This window comes from Pseudophryne corroboree, chromosome 9 (genome assembly GCF_028390025.1).
Source record: "Pseudophryne corroboree isolate aPseCor3 chromosome 9, aPseCor3.hap2, whole genome shotgun sequence".
In the NCBI taxonomy this organism is placed as follows: Eukaryota; Metazoa; Chordata; class Amphibia; order Anura; family Myobatrachidae; genus Pseudophryne; species Pseudophryne corroboree.
This window is the reverse complement of record NC_086452.1, coordinates 115,545,568-115,559,716: the sequence shown is the minus strand read 5'-3', so window position 1 is coordinate 115,559,716 and position 14,149 is coordinate 115,545,568. Positions and strand designations below refer to the sequence as shown.

The following is a 14,149-nucleotide window of genomic DNA, read 5'->3' as shown; positions in this document are numbered from 1 at the left end:
ATAGATACGCCAGTGGTACTGTATAACTGCCTTCATCTGAATGCATTGTGATGTCACAGAGGTACTGTATAGCTTCCTGCAGCTGAATGCATTGTGATGTCACATACTGTAGGTAATGTCAAGCTGCCTGCAGCTGTATTGATTGTGATGTCACAGAGATACTGTCTAGCTTCCTGCAGCTGAATGCATTATGATGCCACAGTGCCTGCTGTTGAATGCCTTGTGATGTCACAGACTTAATGTCTAGCTTGCTGCAGCTGAATGCATTGTGATGTCCAGGGGCAGATTGGGATGGAAAAACAGCCAGCCTGGGATATTTATGGAAGCAAGCCTAATGGTGGTGCATTTTGATTAGGGGGTGGGGTCTGTTGAGGGAGGCATGATCCCTCCTCATAGGGCCTGATTGTACGCAATTGCAGCCTTCTTTGCATCTTTTGCTGCAGTTGTGTTTGTGACCATGGGCGGAATAGGAACTAAAAGTGGCCCTGTAAAATTTTGTAGACGTGGCCTGACATGAGCAGTGCAAGAGGTATAACATACAGTGTAACCATGGCAGCATTACTGGATGGCTGAGTTGCTGTACTGCAGAGGTGGAATAACAGAATTAATGGGGACAATGCAGCGTACTGAGTACAGTGGGCTGCCTGTCATGTGGGGGTGGGTCCACATAACATACAAATTTGTGTCTGCAGACATGTCGGCCTACCACAAATCTTCCTGGTGAGCTCTATGGCCAATCCGCCCCTGCTCATGGCTAACCACATGACTGCTATGCCACTGGTTACTGTACTAATACTATAACAATGGGTCATTGCACAGAAGCATCATGGGTATGGTCATAGAAATACCACGTGGTCATGTGATCGGGAATCTCTGGAAAATTAAACATGAATTGAGTATACACAAATGCTTTAAGAGGTGTCTCCTTCTATACACAGACATTTAAATTTATTCCATATTGTCTCTGATTGTTTCTATTATCTTTTAACACTGAAAACTTTGTGAGAGTTCTATAAACTGTATTGGATCTGCCCATCATATTTCAGTTGGCCCTAATATTCTTAATTGTTTTAATTATGTGGGGAACGTATATGAAGACCATTTTAGGATTTCATAATGCCTCTAATGAAGCTGTCTGGCACAGGGAAAGGTCTTAGACTTGTGTTCTATTGAGCTTAGAAATCTTTATGTGGCTGTGACTACCCTTTCATTGCTTGGTTATTGGAAAATCGTTTTAATCGTGAAAGAACGTTTCGGGCTCCACAAAGCTCCTGATCACAGATATTTGCACAATTTGCCTAGGGATTACTCAAAACCCACATGGGACAGTATTTTATATGCAACTGGCAATCCATCATTCCCATCTCTATGGACTATAAATGTGGAACCGGTAATTAACCATCTTTATTTGTTCATATAGAGGAATTATATTTCCAGAGAAATTTCTTACATTCATTAAAAAGCCACTCAGTTCTTTAGACTCTTATTACAAGTACGTTAAGTGTGTATTAATAATTTACCCATTTATGGGGACATATTGATTATACAATGTGTATTTCCTACCTGCTTTGTTTTTAGCATTTTTAGGGTAATAAATATTATTCATTGATTATATATTCTCACATGGGTTATATTACTTTGGTAGTGTCTGCACATTAGTGTACTATTATTGTTTCATCTATACAACTGGTGGTGGAATATTCCACAATCTACAGTATCTGCATTTTATACTTCCCTTTTTTTATTACCAAGGGTGTGTGATGTATAAGGGGTTTATGGATTACATTATGTATATTTGAAATTCACTTTGCTGAAGAATTTGTGAACCAGATTGTAAGAGTTATTTCGTATCATTGTTTTATATTCTCTGTGATTTTTGAAGTGGCACTTTCACGTATTTTAATCATATAGCTGTAGTATTGCAGGTGTGCTGCTATTTTTTTTTTTTTATATATATATCACTTGCAATTTATATTTGAGTAAGTACAAATCTTTCAGCAAAGTTGTTCTACTTTGCAATTAAGGCATTGTGCTTTTTTAGTATTCCACAGCTACCATCTTGGATGACATCAGAGGCAGAACTCTGGGAGGCAACGGAGTCATCTGCCGCCGGGCTCTTGCTCTGAAGGGGGGCACCTCTCCTCCCATTCTGTGACACCATTGAATTAAGTTAATTGATAGCTACCGCTGTCTTTTCAGTGTCCGACTTCCTCACTGGTCCCTGCACTTTACAAATCACACCCTCTTTATTATACTGAATGTACACATTTTACAAGTGTCACACCCAGGATTAGAAACCACAACCTATTACACTGGAAGCAGACGCCTTACTGATGAAGCTGTTTGCTCCTGTATAGGAAATATGAGAATTTTAACTAGAAGATGCTTCTCTGACAATTACACGTAACTTCTACTTCATATAGTTAGAATTCTCATAACTCCATCAGTAAAGTGTCTGCTGTTAGTGTAACAGGTCATGGTTCTAATCCTTGGTATGACTGCTAAGAAATGTGTGATTTAAAATAAAAGACAATTAAATGTATAAATACAGTATATACATTTTTTTCGGAACACACGCACACATACATATATATATTTATCTTAATATAGGAAATAGGGGGCACCAATATTTATCTTGCCTCCGGGCAACTGGGACGAACTTACGCCACTGGATGACATTGATCAGGGTGGGATGTACTAAGCTTTGGGGAGTGATAAAGTGGAGAGACATCAAGTACAAGCCAATTATAGGTCTATTTACTGAGCCTTGGATGGAGATAAAGGCCCTCATTCCGAGTTGTTCGCTCGTTAGTGGTTTTCGCAACGGAGCGATTTGTCGCAAACTGCGCATGCGCAATGTTCGCAGAGCGCATGCGCTTAGTTATTTTACTCAAAAGTTAGGTATTTTACTCACGGCATAACGAGGAATTTTCATTGTTCTGGTGATCGGAGCGTGATTGACAGGAAGTGGGTGTTTCTGGGCGGAAACTGGCCGTTTTATGGGTGTGTGAAAAAACGCTGCCGCTTCTGGGAAAAACGTGGGAGTGGCTGGAGAAACGGGGGAGTGTCTGGGCGAACGCTGGGTGTGTTTGTGACGTCAAACCAGGAACGAAACTGACTGAACTGATCGCAGTGGCAGAGTAAGTCCCGAGCTACTCAGAAACTGCAAAGAAATTTCTATTCGCAATTATGCAAATCTTTCGTTCGCAATTCTGCTAAGCTAAAATTCACTCCCAGTAGGCGGCGGCTTAGCGTGTGCAATGCTGCTAAAAGCAGCTAGCGAGCAAACAACTCGGAATGAGGGCCAAAGTGTGATTGAGATAAAGTACCAGCCAGTCAGCTCCTAACTGCAATTTTTCGAACCCAGCCTGTGACATGGCAGTTAGTAGCAGATTTGCTGGTACTTTATACCGTCCACCTTACCTCTCCGTCCAAGGCTTAGTAAATAAATAGACCCCTTAGCCCCTAACTGTCATTCTGCAAATAGTCTGTAACATGGCAGTTAAGAGAATATTGGCTGGTACTTTATCTATCTCCACTTTATCACTCTCCAAGGCTTAGTACATCTTCCCCTGAGAGTAAAGACTATATGAAGCCTCTTGATCAAGATCTGTTGCTAGGGTTTGGTAAAGATGTGGTTCTGCCAGACCTGGAAAGATAAGTATTGCAGAGAGATGCTGGGTGTTACAAATTCACAGAACTGAGGTTTCTGTGTCTATGATGAGATTTGTTGTTTTTGAGAGCAAATGGGTTACTACAATAGTGTACAAGTGTCCACGTAATATTATACCTGGTAACATGTCATGGCTGGATTTTAATCATTATTGAGAAAGAAGCAATACCAATCAAATGAATAGAACGTTGCCAGATGTTAACACTAGGACAACATGGTAGCTTTTGGTTTGACCATGTAAAAATCACTGGCTGCTGGAAGGTAAGCACATCAAGCCAGCCCCTCTTCCACTTTGTGGCCCTCCCCTGAGTCTTCTCCCCCCGACCAACCCACTCCAACTCAACAGATCCAAGATCCTTGCCCAAAATTAGCATAGGTGACCTTTCCAGGAAACAAAATAAAATCTCAATTTAGGGAACATTTTGGAAAAAATATTAGCCAGTTAAAGTGGTTAATAATTTTTAAGATCATTTGAAAAGTTTAAAAATGTAAAGTTGCTCAAACTTGTATTAGTTACCATTCATGAGAATCCCAATTGACTGACCAACATTTAAAAATAGTTAGATGCTACTGCTTATCGAATTGAAAAAGACCAACGGTACCTGAGGTTGAAACATGCTGGAAGAGGGAATCAGGGGAACTTGGATGTGGGGAGCTGTGTTATGAGTTTTCAATTGTGTGTATATATATATATATATATATATATATATATATAGAATGACACTGTAAAGTGTTCTTTTGTTTTTCAGTTATTATCACCACATTTTGGAGCACTGTAACTGTAATTGGAAGGAAAAAGGAATTGGAGATAGAAAAAGAGATTTATTCGTGTCCACTGAAGCATGTATCGTACCTAAAGTAAGTGGGTCTTCCCGAATCCATGTGTTTTCACGATCATGGCCACGTAATAATGGCACCTATCAGATATTCAGTTTCACCCTGATACTGTCGGTTTCCCGGGCTAATTGGATAGCCCACGGGGGTCAATTATCTGTAAATTGAATTCCCCCAACAGAATGAGCTGACACTTTTTGGTTGACTAAATCCAGGTAGCCAGGGTGCACCGTAAAGGTAAAAGATTTGTGAATACTACACCCCCAGCTCAGGCTTATCTCATTTTAAGCTCCCACTTCCACAATGGCTGCACCCTGCTGGCACATGTTCATCATGTTTTTGAACCTGTGCTCAATATTTAAATATATATCTTAGTGGGACTTTCCAGTTGGGGCCCCGCTTTATCTTTTCCTCCCCAGTATGTCCTATTTCTCTGAATCAGCTTGGTAGCAGTTACATACTGTATCGGGATGTAGTTACATTGCCGGCAGTCGGGATCCTGGTGGTCAGGATACGAATGCCGGAGTCCCAACCACTGACAATGTCGCCAGCCGGAATCCCGGCTAATAGGGGCTATTCCCAATCGTGGGTGTCCGGCAAGGGGCTTCATTGCGCTCGCCCCCATGCAGGCATACTAGTGGCCCGGATCCTGATGTCTGTATACCATACCCAACACACTGTATCATCACATTGCATTAAATAATAACTCATGTTTAGTTATATGGTGATACAACATATGTAAAAAACATATACCCTAGTCATACTGTAGGTGTGTGCATATAGTGCAACAAGTGAGCCCCTGTCAGACGTCGTTTCTGTGCTTTTCAACAAGATTGCTGGTGCCAGCTTTGAGTGTGTCACACAGTGGCTCATAAGATACTGTATAGCTGCACCCTCCCCTTCACTGTGCGCCCTATTTATTGCTGTCATGGAGGATCTGAGACCAAGCCTCACAGTAAGTTGTACATGTACTAATAAAGTAAACTGTCTTGTAGGCACTACTGTTTGACATAACATGAACCGTTGGCATACAAATATTTTGGGCCACTACTGTGGAGCATAATATGTCCATAGGTAAGTGAGGTGGGGGGTTAAGGGAATTGATAGGGGATAAGATTACTGTGTGTGACATAATATAAGGGGAGAGTGGTGGCACAAGATGATGAGAGGAATGATTGATGATATGAACATAGTGCTAGACATGCCCCTGTGTGATTCTAATCACCCCCTCTCCCCCAAACCCACCCTCACTGTAGGTAGTTTAGACATCCTCCATTGGGGCAGAATATCTCTCTGTAGTGGAGCCAGTCACTCCAGGTGGAGATATGTTTTCTATTCAGGCATGGGCAGGCACTGATGATGTAGTTTGCTGGCTTACTGGTAGTCACGATCTGGTGTCAGGTTCAGAATGTCAATGTCCGGAGTGGATCTGTGTGCCGACAGTATAGTGGTTGTCTCAGGGTTGTCACTCGCTGTCCAAAGCAAGTCTGTAGATTAGCAATGTCCCTTGGGAGTCTGGGGCTGCCTGGTATCCTGATCAGGGAAGACTGCCATGATCAACAGAAGGACGCATTTCGTTGCATAGGCACAACTTCTTCAGTCTGGTTGCAGTTTAGCGGACAGCAAGTTATGTCTGCGCTGCTGAAGTAGCTTAGCATCTGTGATATTTTAATGACAATAAATACAGATTTTTCTGTCACTGCAATACATAGCTATAGAACTTCATAGTAATTGTAATTTTCTAATAAATAGACCTATAATAGACTGCCACCAATCACCATAGGACCAGTACATAATGGAAGTACTGTAACTGCTAAACAAGGTTAAATATTTTTAGTATACAGCTCTTGTAATCTGACCATGACCATCACAAGTGCCTTGCACTATTTAATCTTGACTCCATAGAACATTCCTATGTACAGACATTTCTAGGAACAGAGTGATTAGAGTAACACAACTTTTCCCAGCTGTGCTCCTCATGTTGAAAAACAACCCCCCTGGCCTCACCCCTACAATGTAATTCTCTCCCTTCAGTCGTCCTTTAGTCCCATAGACACAGCTAGTTTGCCTAGTAACAAGGAGCTGCCCAATCCTGCATACAATAAGATCAGGTTCCCAGCAAAACATGTTTTCTTTCTCTGTTCTTTAAACAAAGTGAGGTTATATGAATTGGGTCATTTGTTAACTCCTTACCAGAGAATAGTGATATCTGCTGCAGGGTGTTAACACTACTGCTATCACAAGTGATAAAATAATATACAGTGTACCAAGACACAGACTCCCTATAAACTAATAAACACTGGAATAGCAGTGTATCTGATTTATAGAGCAGCACTATATTCTCACTAATACAAGTGTTTACTTTACGGGCCCTATTGAGTCAATCCCAAAAAACATCAGTTTCCAGGGAATGCAGCAATTTAATAGGGTTATTTAAGTGGAGTGCATTTGGCATCCCAGCGGTCTGCATGCCGACGGTCATGTGACTGATGCTGGTATCCCGACACCACTCAGGAAACCAGCACTGGAGCACGGACCGCTGTAATGCTGAAGGTGAGTGTTGGGGTTAGGTTTAGGGTTAGGGCCCCGGGGTGGTCAGCATAAGGCACTAGGTGAGGGTTACAGTTACGCACTAGGGGGGTTGTTAGCCGTAGCCCCCCCGAGGGTTAGTCCTAGCTGCCACCCCCTACTGATTAGCTCTAGCTACTACCCCCCAAGGGTTAGGGTAGTAAGAGAGGAGTAAAATACCTATCCTGTCCAGTGTAGGGATCCTCATTGGCGGGATACCGCGGTCGGTCATGTGACCGCTGCCATCTCTACTGTCGGTATTTCATACCGAACTCATTTAAGTATGAGGGAGTACCACAGCAGAATTCATAGACATCTGCTATGGTCCACCTCAACAATCGCAAAAACAATCCCCATAGCTGTCTCTGGGGCCTGCAGTATAGACCCAGTAACCAACCTCCAAAGAGTTTAGCTTCTTTGGCTAACATCGTCTGTACATAGCCTATAGGGTCAAGTATATGCAACCAGCAAGTCCGGTCAGTGGTGGCACCGGGGGTCGGTGACAGCCAGTGCTGACAAAAGCCCCCCGAAAAGGGGACATGACTTTGTGGAAAATGGCATGGCTTTGTGGAAGTCCCCATTCACATTGCTATTAGATGTGGTCTCTCTGGGGGTGCGCCCAACATCCCCGGAAAAGCTGGGCTGCCCTAGGGGGCTGTGGCTGCACTGCCGGCTCCTTCTTAGTGACAGGAGCCTGCTGCTGTATTATAGTGTCACACTGCAGCGCCCGGCTCCAATTAACTGTGGGGGAGCTGGCATTTTGGTGAGTGGTTGCGATCTGCACCCCCCTTGTGGCGCCTCATGTCCTGGCTTCTGGGGCTTTTGCTATATTATAAATAAGCACCTATAAATTCAATCCATCCTTAGCAGTATAATACTTTGGGGTATAGTCAGCATAGGCGTGCACACGGGGGGTGCCTGGTGCGCATAGGCTTCTCCTAATGTCTGGCACACCCCGCACGCCAAGCACACTGATGATCGCTGCGGCCCGCTGGTGTATGATAGGACTCCGCCGCCTGCTGCTCTCTCATGTCACTGTGCCTCTCCCGCTGCCCCTGCCGCCCGGTCAGATGAATGCGCTGGCTGTCACAGGCTGTATATACCGGCGGCCGCACAGGGGGGACTTACGTCACTTTGAAACATCCTTCGTCCGGCCTCTGCATCGTCATGTGACTCACACCGCGCCCTCGCTTTCTGCCGGCTCGAGCCCTCTGTCTTCTCCTGCCCACGCTGTCAATCCTCAGCGTTCCTCTCAGGAGGAATCGAGCAGCTGCTGGAAGTCACATTCTGCAAACCACTGTCATTGTAAGTCACCGCTCAGCACTGCAGCCTGCAGCTGTGCCTGCTCCTGCTGCAGGGGAAAGAAGGGGGCCAGGGAAGGGAGAATGACTTGATTATGTTACATCCTGAAGTGAAGTTACTCCCCCCCCCCCCCCCACAAAAGAAAAAAAAATATATATATGTGGGTACACTCTGGAAATAAATCAAAAAGAGAAGACGGGTTATTTATATTATAGTTAATATATTAGCTGAGACAAACAGTCAGCTGTTTCCAGGGGGTTTTATGTGTGTCTTGCACTGCTGGGAGCATACCATGCGGCGCAGTATGAATGTGGCTCATACTGTGTGGCGTAATGTAAATTTCGGCTCATACTGTGTGGCGTAATGTGAATTTTGGCTCATACTGTGTGGCGTAATGTGAATTTCAGCTCATACTGTGTGGCAGGGCCGGACTGGGACTAAAAATAGGCCCTGGCATTTTTGAAGCACACAGGCCCACCTCTGTGACTCCTCCCCTTACTATCCCTGACTCCTCCCACTTATTAGTCTATGTTCTTACAAATATAATTAATATTCTAACAACATACAAGCGTACATCATTCTCTATTAAAATACACACAACCAGTGGTTGAAGTGGAAATTTTTAAGTGGGGGTATGGAAATGTGAAGTTTGTAATTAAGCGCGTGCCTCCGGAAAAGGGGGGTGGCCACTCAAAAGGGGGCGTGGCCTTCAGTGTAGTTTACCACACCATACACCCCTTATACGCATTATGCACCACAATAGTAGGACCCCTTATACTATCTAGTACTGGTGCCTCTTTCACATTATACCACACAGTATGAGCCAAAATTCACATTATAGCACCCGGTATGAGCCGAAATTTACATTATATGCCCCCAATAGTGCAGTGCCAGATCCACAATTGCCCCCACAGTGCCAGGTATACAAATGCCCCCACAGTGCCAGGTATACAAATGCCCCCACAGTGCCAGGTATACAAATGCCCCACAGTGCCAGGTATACAAATGCCCCACAGTGCCAGGTATACAAATGCCCCACAGTGCCAGGTATACAAATGCCCCCACAGTGCCAGATCCACAACTGCCCCCACAGTGCCAGATCCACAAATGCCCCCACAGTGCCAGGTATACAAATGCCCCCACAGTGCCAGATCCACAAATGCCCCCAGTGCCAGATCCACAAATGCCCCACAGTGCCAGGTATACAAATGCCCCCACAGTGCCAGATCCACAAATGCCCCCACAGTGCCAGATCCACAAATGCCCCCACAGTGCCAGATCCACAAATGCCCCCACAGTGCCAGATCCACAAATGCCCCCACAGTGCCAGGTATACAAATGCCCCCACAGTGCCAGATCCACAAATGCCCCCACAGTGCCAGATCCACAAATGCCCCCACAGTGCCAGATCCACAAATGCCCCCACAGTGCCAGGTATACAAATGCCCCCACAGTGCCAGATCCACAAATGCCCCCACAGTGCCAGGTATACAAATGCCCCCACAGTGCCAGATCCACAAATGACCCCACAGTGCCAGATCCTCAAATGCCCCCACAGTGCCAGGTATACAAATGCCCCCACAGTGCCAGGTAAACAATTGCCCCCACAGTGCCAGGTATACAAATGCCCCACAGTGCCAGCCAATTGCCCCCACAGTGCCAGCTAGGTATACAATTGCCCCCACAGCAGCCAGTGCTGCAGCTGCTTACCGCTGCTGAACTGCTGCTGCTGCTCCTCCTCCGGGCTCCGGCTGTGAGGGACGGGTGAGTCAGGAGAGGTAGCGCCCGCCAGCGCGGCTGTGTCTGGTGCGGCGGCATATAGTGGACTTCATTCAAACCAGCCGCCGGTTCGTGAGCCAATCAGAGCTCGCGGACCGGCGGCTTCTGATTGGCTGCCGGTCCGCGAGCTCTGATTGGCTCATGAACCGGCAGCTGGTTTGAAGTCCGCTATACGCCGCCGCTTCAGACACAGCCGCGCTGGCGGGCACTCTCCTTTCCTGACAGCTGAGACACGCTGCCGCCGGACTGAGCGGCAGCGTGTCTCAGTCAGCGCTTGACCGGCCCACGTGGCCATCGGCCCTTCTGGCATTTGCCAGAAGTGCCAGATGGCCAGTCTGGCCCTGCTGTGTGGCGTAATGTAAATTTGGCTCATACTGTGTGGCGTAATGTTAATTTCGGCTCATGCTGTGGTGTAATGTGAATGGCTCATACTGTGTGGCGTAATATGAATGTGGCTCATACTGTGTGGTGTAATGGGAATTTCGGCTCATAGTGTGCGGCGTAATGTGAATTTCAGCTCATACTACTCGGCGTAATGTGAATTTCAGCTCATACTGTGCGGCGTAATGTGAATTTTGGCTCATACTGTGTGGCGTAATGTGAATTTCAGCTCATACCATGAGGCATAATGTGAATTTGGCTCATACTATGTGGCGTAATGTGAATTTGGTTCAAACTGTATGGCATAACGTGAATTTTGGCTCATACTGGGTAGCGTAATGTGAATTTTGGCTCATACTGTGTAGCGTAATGGGAATTTTGGCTTATACTGTGTGGCGTAATGTGAATTTTGGCTCATACTGTGTAGCGTAATGTGAATTTTGGCTCATACTGTGTAGCGTAATGTAAATTTTGGCTCATACTGTGTGGCGTAATTTGAATTTCGGCTCATATTGTGTGGCGTAATGTGAATTTCAGCTCATACTGTGTGGCGTAATGTGAATTTCAGCTCATACTGTGTGGCGTAATGTGAATTTTGGCTCATACTGTGTGGCGTAAATGTGAATTTCGGCTCATACTGTGTGGTGTAATGTGAATTGTGGCTCATACTGTGTGGCATAATATGCATTTATGTATGACTCATACTCTATGGTGTTAGGTAAATAAGGGGCATGGGGACATTACTTGTGTTATATTAAAACGGAAAAGTTTGGCCGCTAACTCTCCTGTACTTTGCAGAATGGGCCACTAGAAAAAAAGCAGGGTGTAGATGCTGGGGGGTGCATGGGATGGGATGTGTGTAGGGGGAGGGGAATGTATATGCACCTAGGCCCACCACTCTCTAGTTCCGCCACTGGGTCAGGGATAGATTGGGGAAGTGTAAGCAGCGATAGGGTGCAACTGCAGCTAGGACTCAGGGTTATGCCGTAGCGGACAGTCAGTACCGGCCAGTGGTCACATCATTTAATTTCTCTGGGGTGTATTATATCTACTGTATTAGGAACTAGGGAGAAATTAGATTAAGCCATGTGATTTTACTGAATGTAAAATAGTGCTTGATATGTTCGTGAGCGGTGCTAGAGATGCCCAAAAGACGTTGCAAGACATGCCCAAAAGGCAGTACTAGACACGCCCAAAAGGTGATGCTAGACACGCACCTTCGGCAGTGCACCCACTAATAATATTAGCTGCGCACGCCTATGATAGTCAGCCAAAAACATTGCGTGTGTTTTTGGATATAACTTCTGCAGTCACTCCATAATCATTTGCAAAGGCAGCCACCACTCTGTAGATTATAGGGGGGTTGCTAAATATGAAATTCAGCCAAGTTTGGAGAGCTGTGGCACTTGGCCCTGATAACTAACACCACGTGCGTCTGATCACTGCACATGCGACATAACTGTGACTGGAAGTAAAGTGATTGTATAAGCGTGTGTGTGCTTTTTTGTACAATTCAATAAACAAAATCTATCTATCTATCTATCTATCTATCTATCTATCTATCTATCTATCTATCTATCTATTTAATGTATCTGTTGATGTAAAATTATTTTTATCCAAAATTGATTTTATTTGTTATTTTTATTACAGATGAGCATTCTGAGGAATCTGAGCAGCTCCAAACATTGGGGATCTGATCCGATCCGTTGCTCAGGTGTTCCCACCAGACTCGGATTCTACTTGAAGGCTGAATGTCATCCTCCCGGCGTTGGATTCTCATGGGAGTTGGATTCTATATAAGATGCCGCAGACGGGACTCGTCACCATTTCACTTAAACGCACACTGCCAATTGCTGCTTTATACTCTCCTGTAGTGGCTATTCTGTATACAGAGTCTAACAAGTGGCTCAACTGTATAGTGACTGTGTATAGGGGGCACACTGCATGCTGCTGTGTGCTGCACTATACTCTACTATACTGGCTGTGCTGTGTCCAGACTCACAAGTGGCTGTGCTGTATAGTGACTGTGTGTATAGGGGGCACGCTGCACACTGCTGTGTGCTCCACTATACTCTGCTACACTAGCTGTGCTGGTACAGAGTCTCACAAGTGGCTGTGCTGTATAGTAACTGTGTGTATAGGGGGCACGCTGCACACTGCTGTGTGCTCCACTATACTCTGCTACACTAGCTGTGCTGGTCCAGAGTCTCACAAGTGGCTGTGCTGTATAAGTGACTGTGTATAGATGACATGCTACATGCTGCTGTGTGCTTTGCTATACTCTACTATACTGGCTGTGCTGTGTCCAGACTCACAAGTGGCTGTACTGTATAGTGACTGTGTGTATAGGGGGCACGCTGCACACTGCTGTGTGCTGCACTATACTCTGCTACACTAGCTGTGCTGGTCCAGAGTCTCACAAGTGGCTGTGCTGTATAGTGACTGTGTATAGATGGCATTCTTCACGCTGCTGTGTGCTTCGCTATACTCTACTATACTGGCTGTACTGTGTCCAGACTCACAAGTGGCTGTGCTGTATAGTGACTGTGTATAGGGGGCATGCTACACGCCAGAGGCGTCACCGGGGTGTAGTGACACCTGTAGCGCACTCTGTACTATTACACTGCCCCCCCCCCCCATCCCGCTCAAGCTGCGGGCTGTGCTGTATAGTGATTGTGTATAGGGAGCATACTGCTGTGTGCTGTGCTATACTCCATGGGGCTAATTCAGACCTGTTCGCTTGCTAGGTTTTTTTTGCAGTCCTGTGTTTGCATAGTCGCCGTCCATGGGGAAGTGTATTTTCGCTTTGCAAGTGTGCGAACGCATGTGTAGCAGAGCTGTACAAACAGATCTTGTGCAGTCTCTGAGTAGCCCAGGACTTACTCAGCCGCTGCGAACATTTCACTTTGTCCAGCACCGGAATTGACGTCCGGTCAAACGCTTGGACACGTCTGCATTTTTCCAAACACTCCCTGAAAACGGTCAGTTGACACCCACAAATGGCTTCTTCTTGTCAATCTCATTGCGAACGCCCGTGCAAACGAATACTTCGCACAAACCCATCACTGAGCGGCGTTCAGCTTTGTACCTGTGCAATGCGCCTGCGTATTACGGTGCATATGTATGCGCAGTTTAGACCTGATCGCCTGCTGTACGAAAACGCAGCCTAGCGATCAGGTCTGAATTAGCCCCACTGTGTGCTGTAAATTGTACTGTTTGGTGTGCTTTACCCTAGTGCACTTTGTTTCACGTGCATCTTTAAGCCCTGTGATCCACGCAGTTTTAACCATGCTACAAGTTCATAAAATAAAAAAATATATACACGGTTGTGTCACATTATTATGACCACCTCCTACATTTCACGTCGGCAGTGCGTAGCCCATGAAGTACGTCACATGTCGTGCACTGGCTTGGTGGGTATATAAGGTGTGCGATAAGCCGTCTGCACACATATCACTTGGTGCTGTCATGGGTAAAAGGGTCGAGGATAGATTGGAGTGGTGAGAGGTGTTTGTCAGGAATGCCAGTCAGGAGGAGATTACAGTAATCCAGTCTGGAGATGACCAGTGAGTGGATAAGAGTCTTAGTAGCATCCTGGGTCAGAAAGGGTCT

The 14,149-nt window shown here is 45.6% G+C and overlaps 1 long non-coding RNA gene across 1 annotated transcript in view; it reads left to right on the top strand.

The window, feature by feature from the left end:
- LOC134956759 (uncharacterized) overlaps positions 1-13,845 on the top strand; it is a 246,948-nt gene extending 233,103 nt beyond the window's left edge. The window contains exons 4-5 of the long non-coding RNA XR_010186154.1: positions 4,423-4,531; positions 12,188-13,845. This is a non-coding gene — a long non-coding RNA (uncharacterized LOC134956759). The remainder of the gene's footprint in view (positions 1-4,422; positions 4,532-12,187) is intronic.
- Positions 13,846-14,149: the final 304 nt, after the last annotated feature.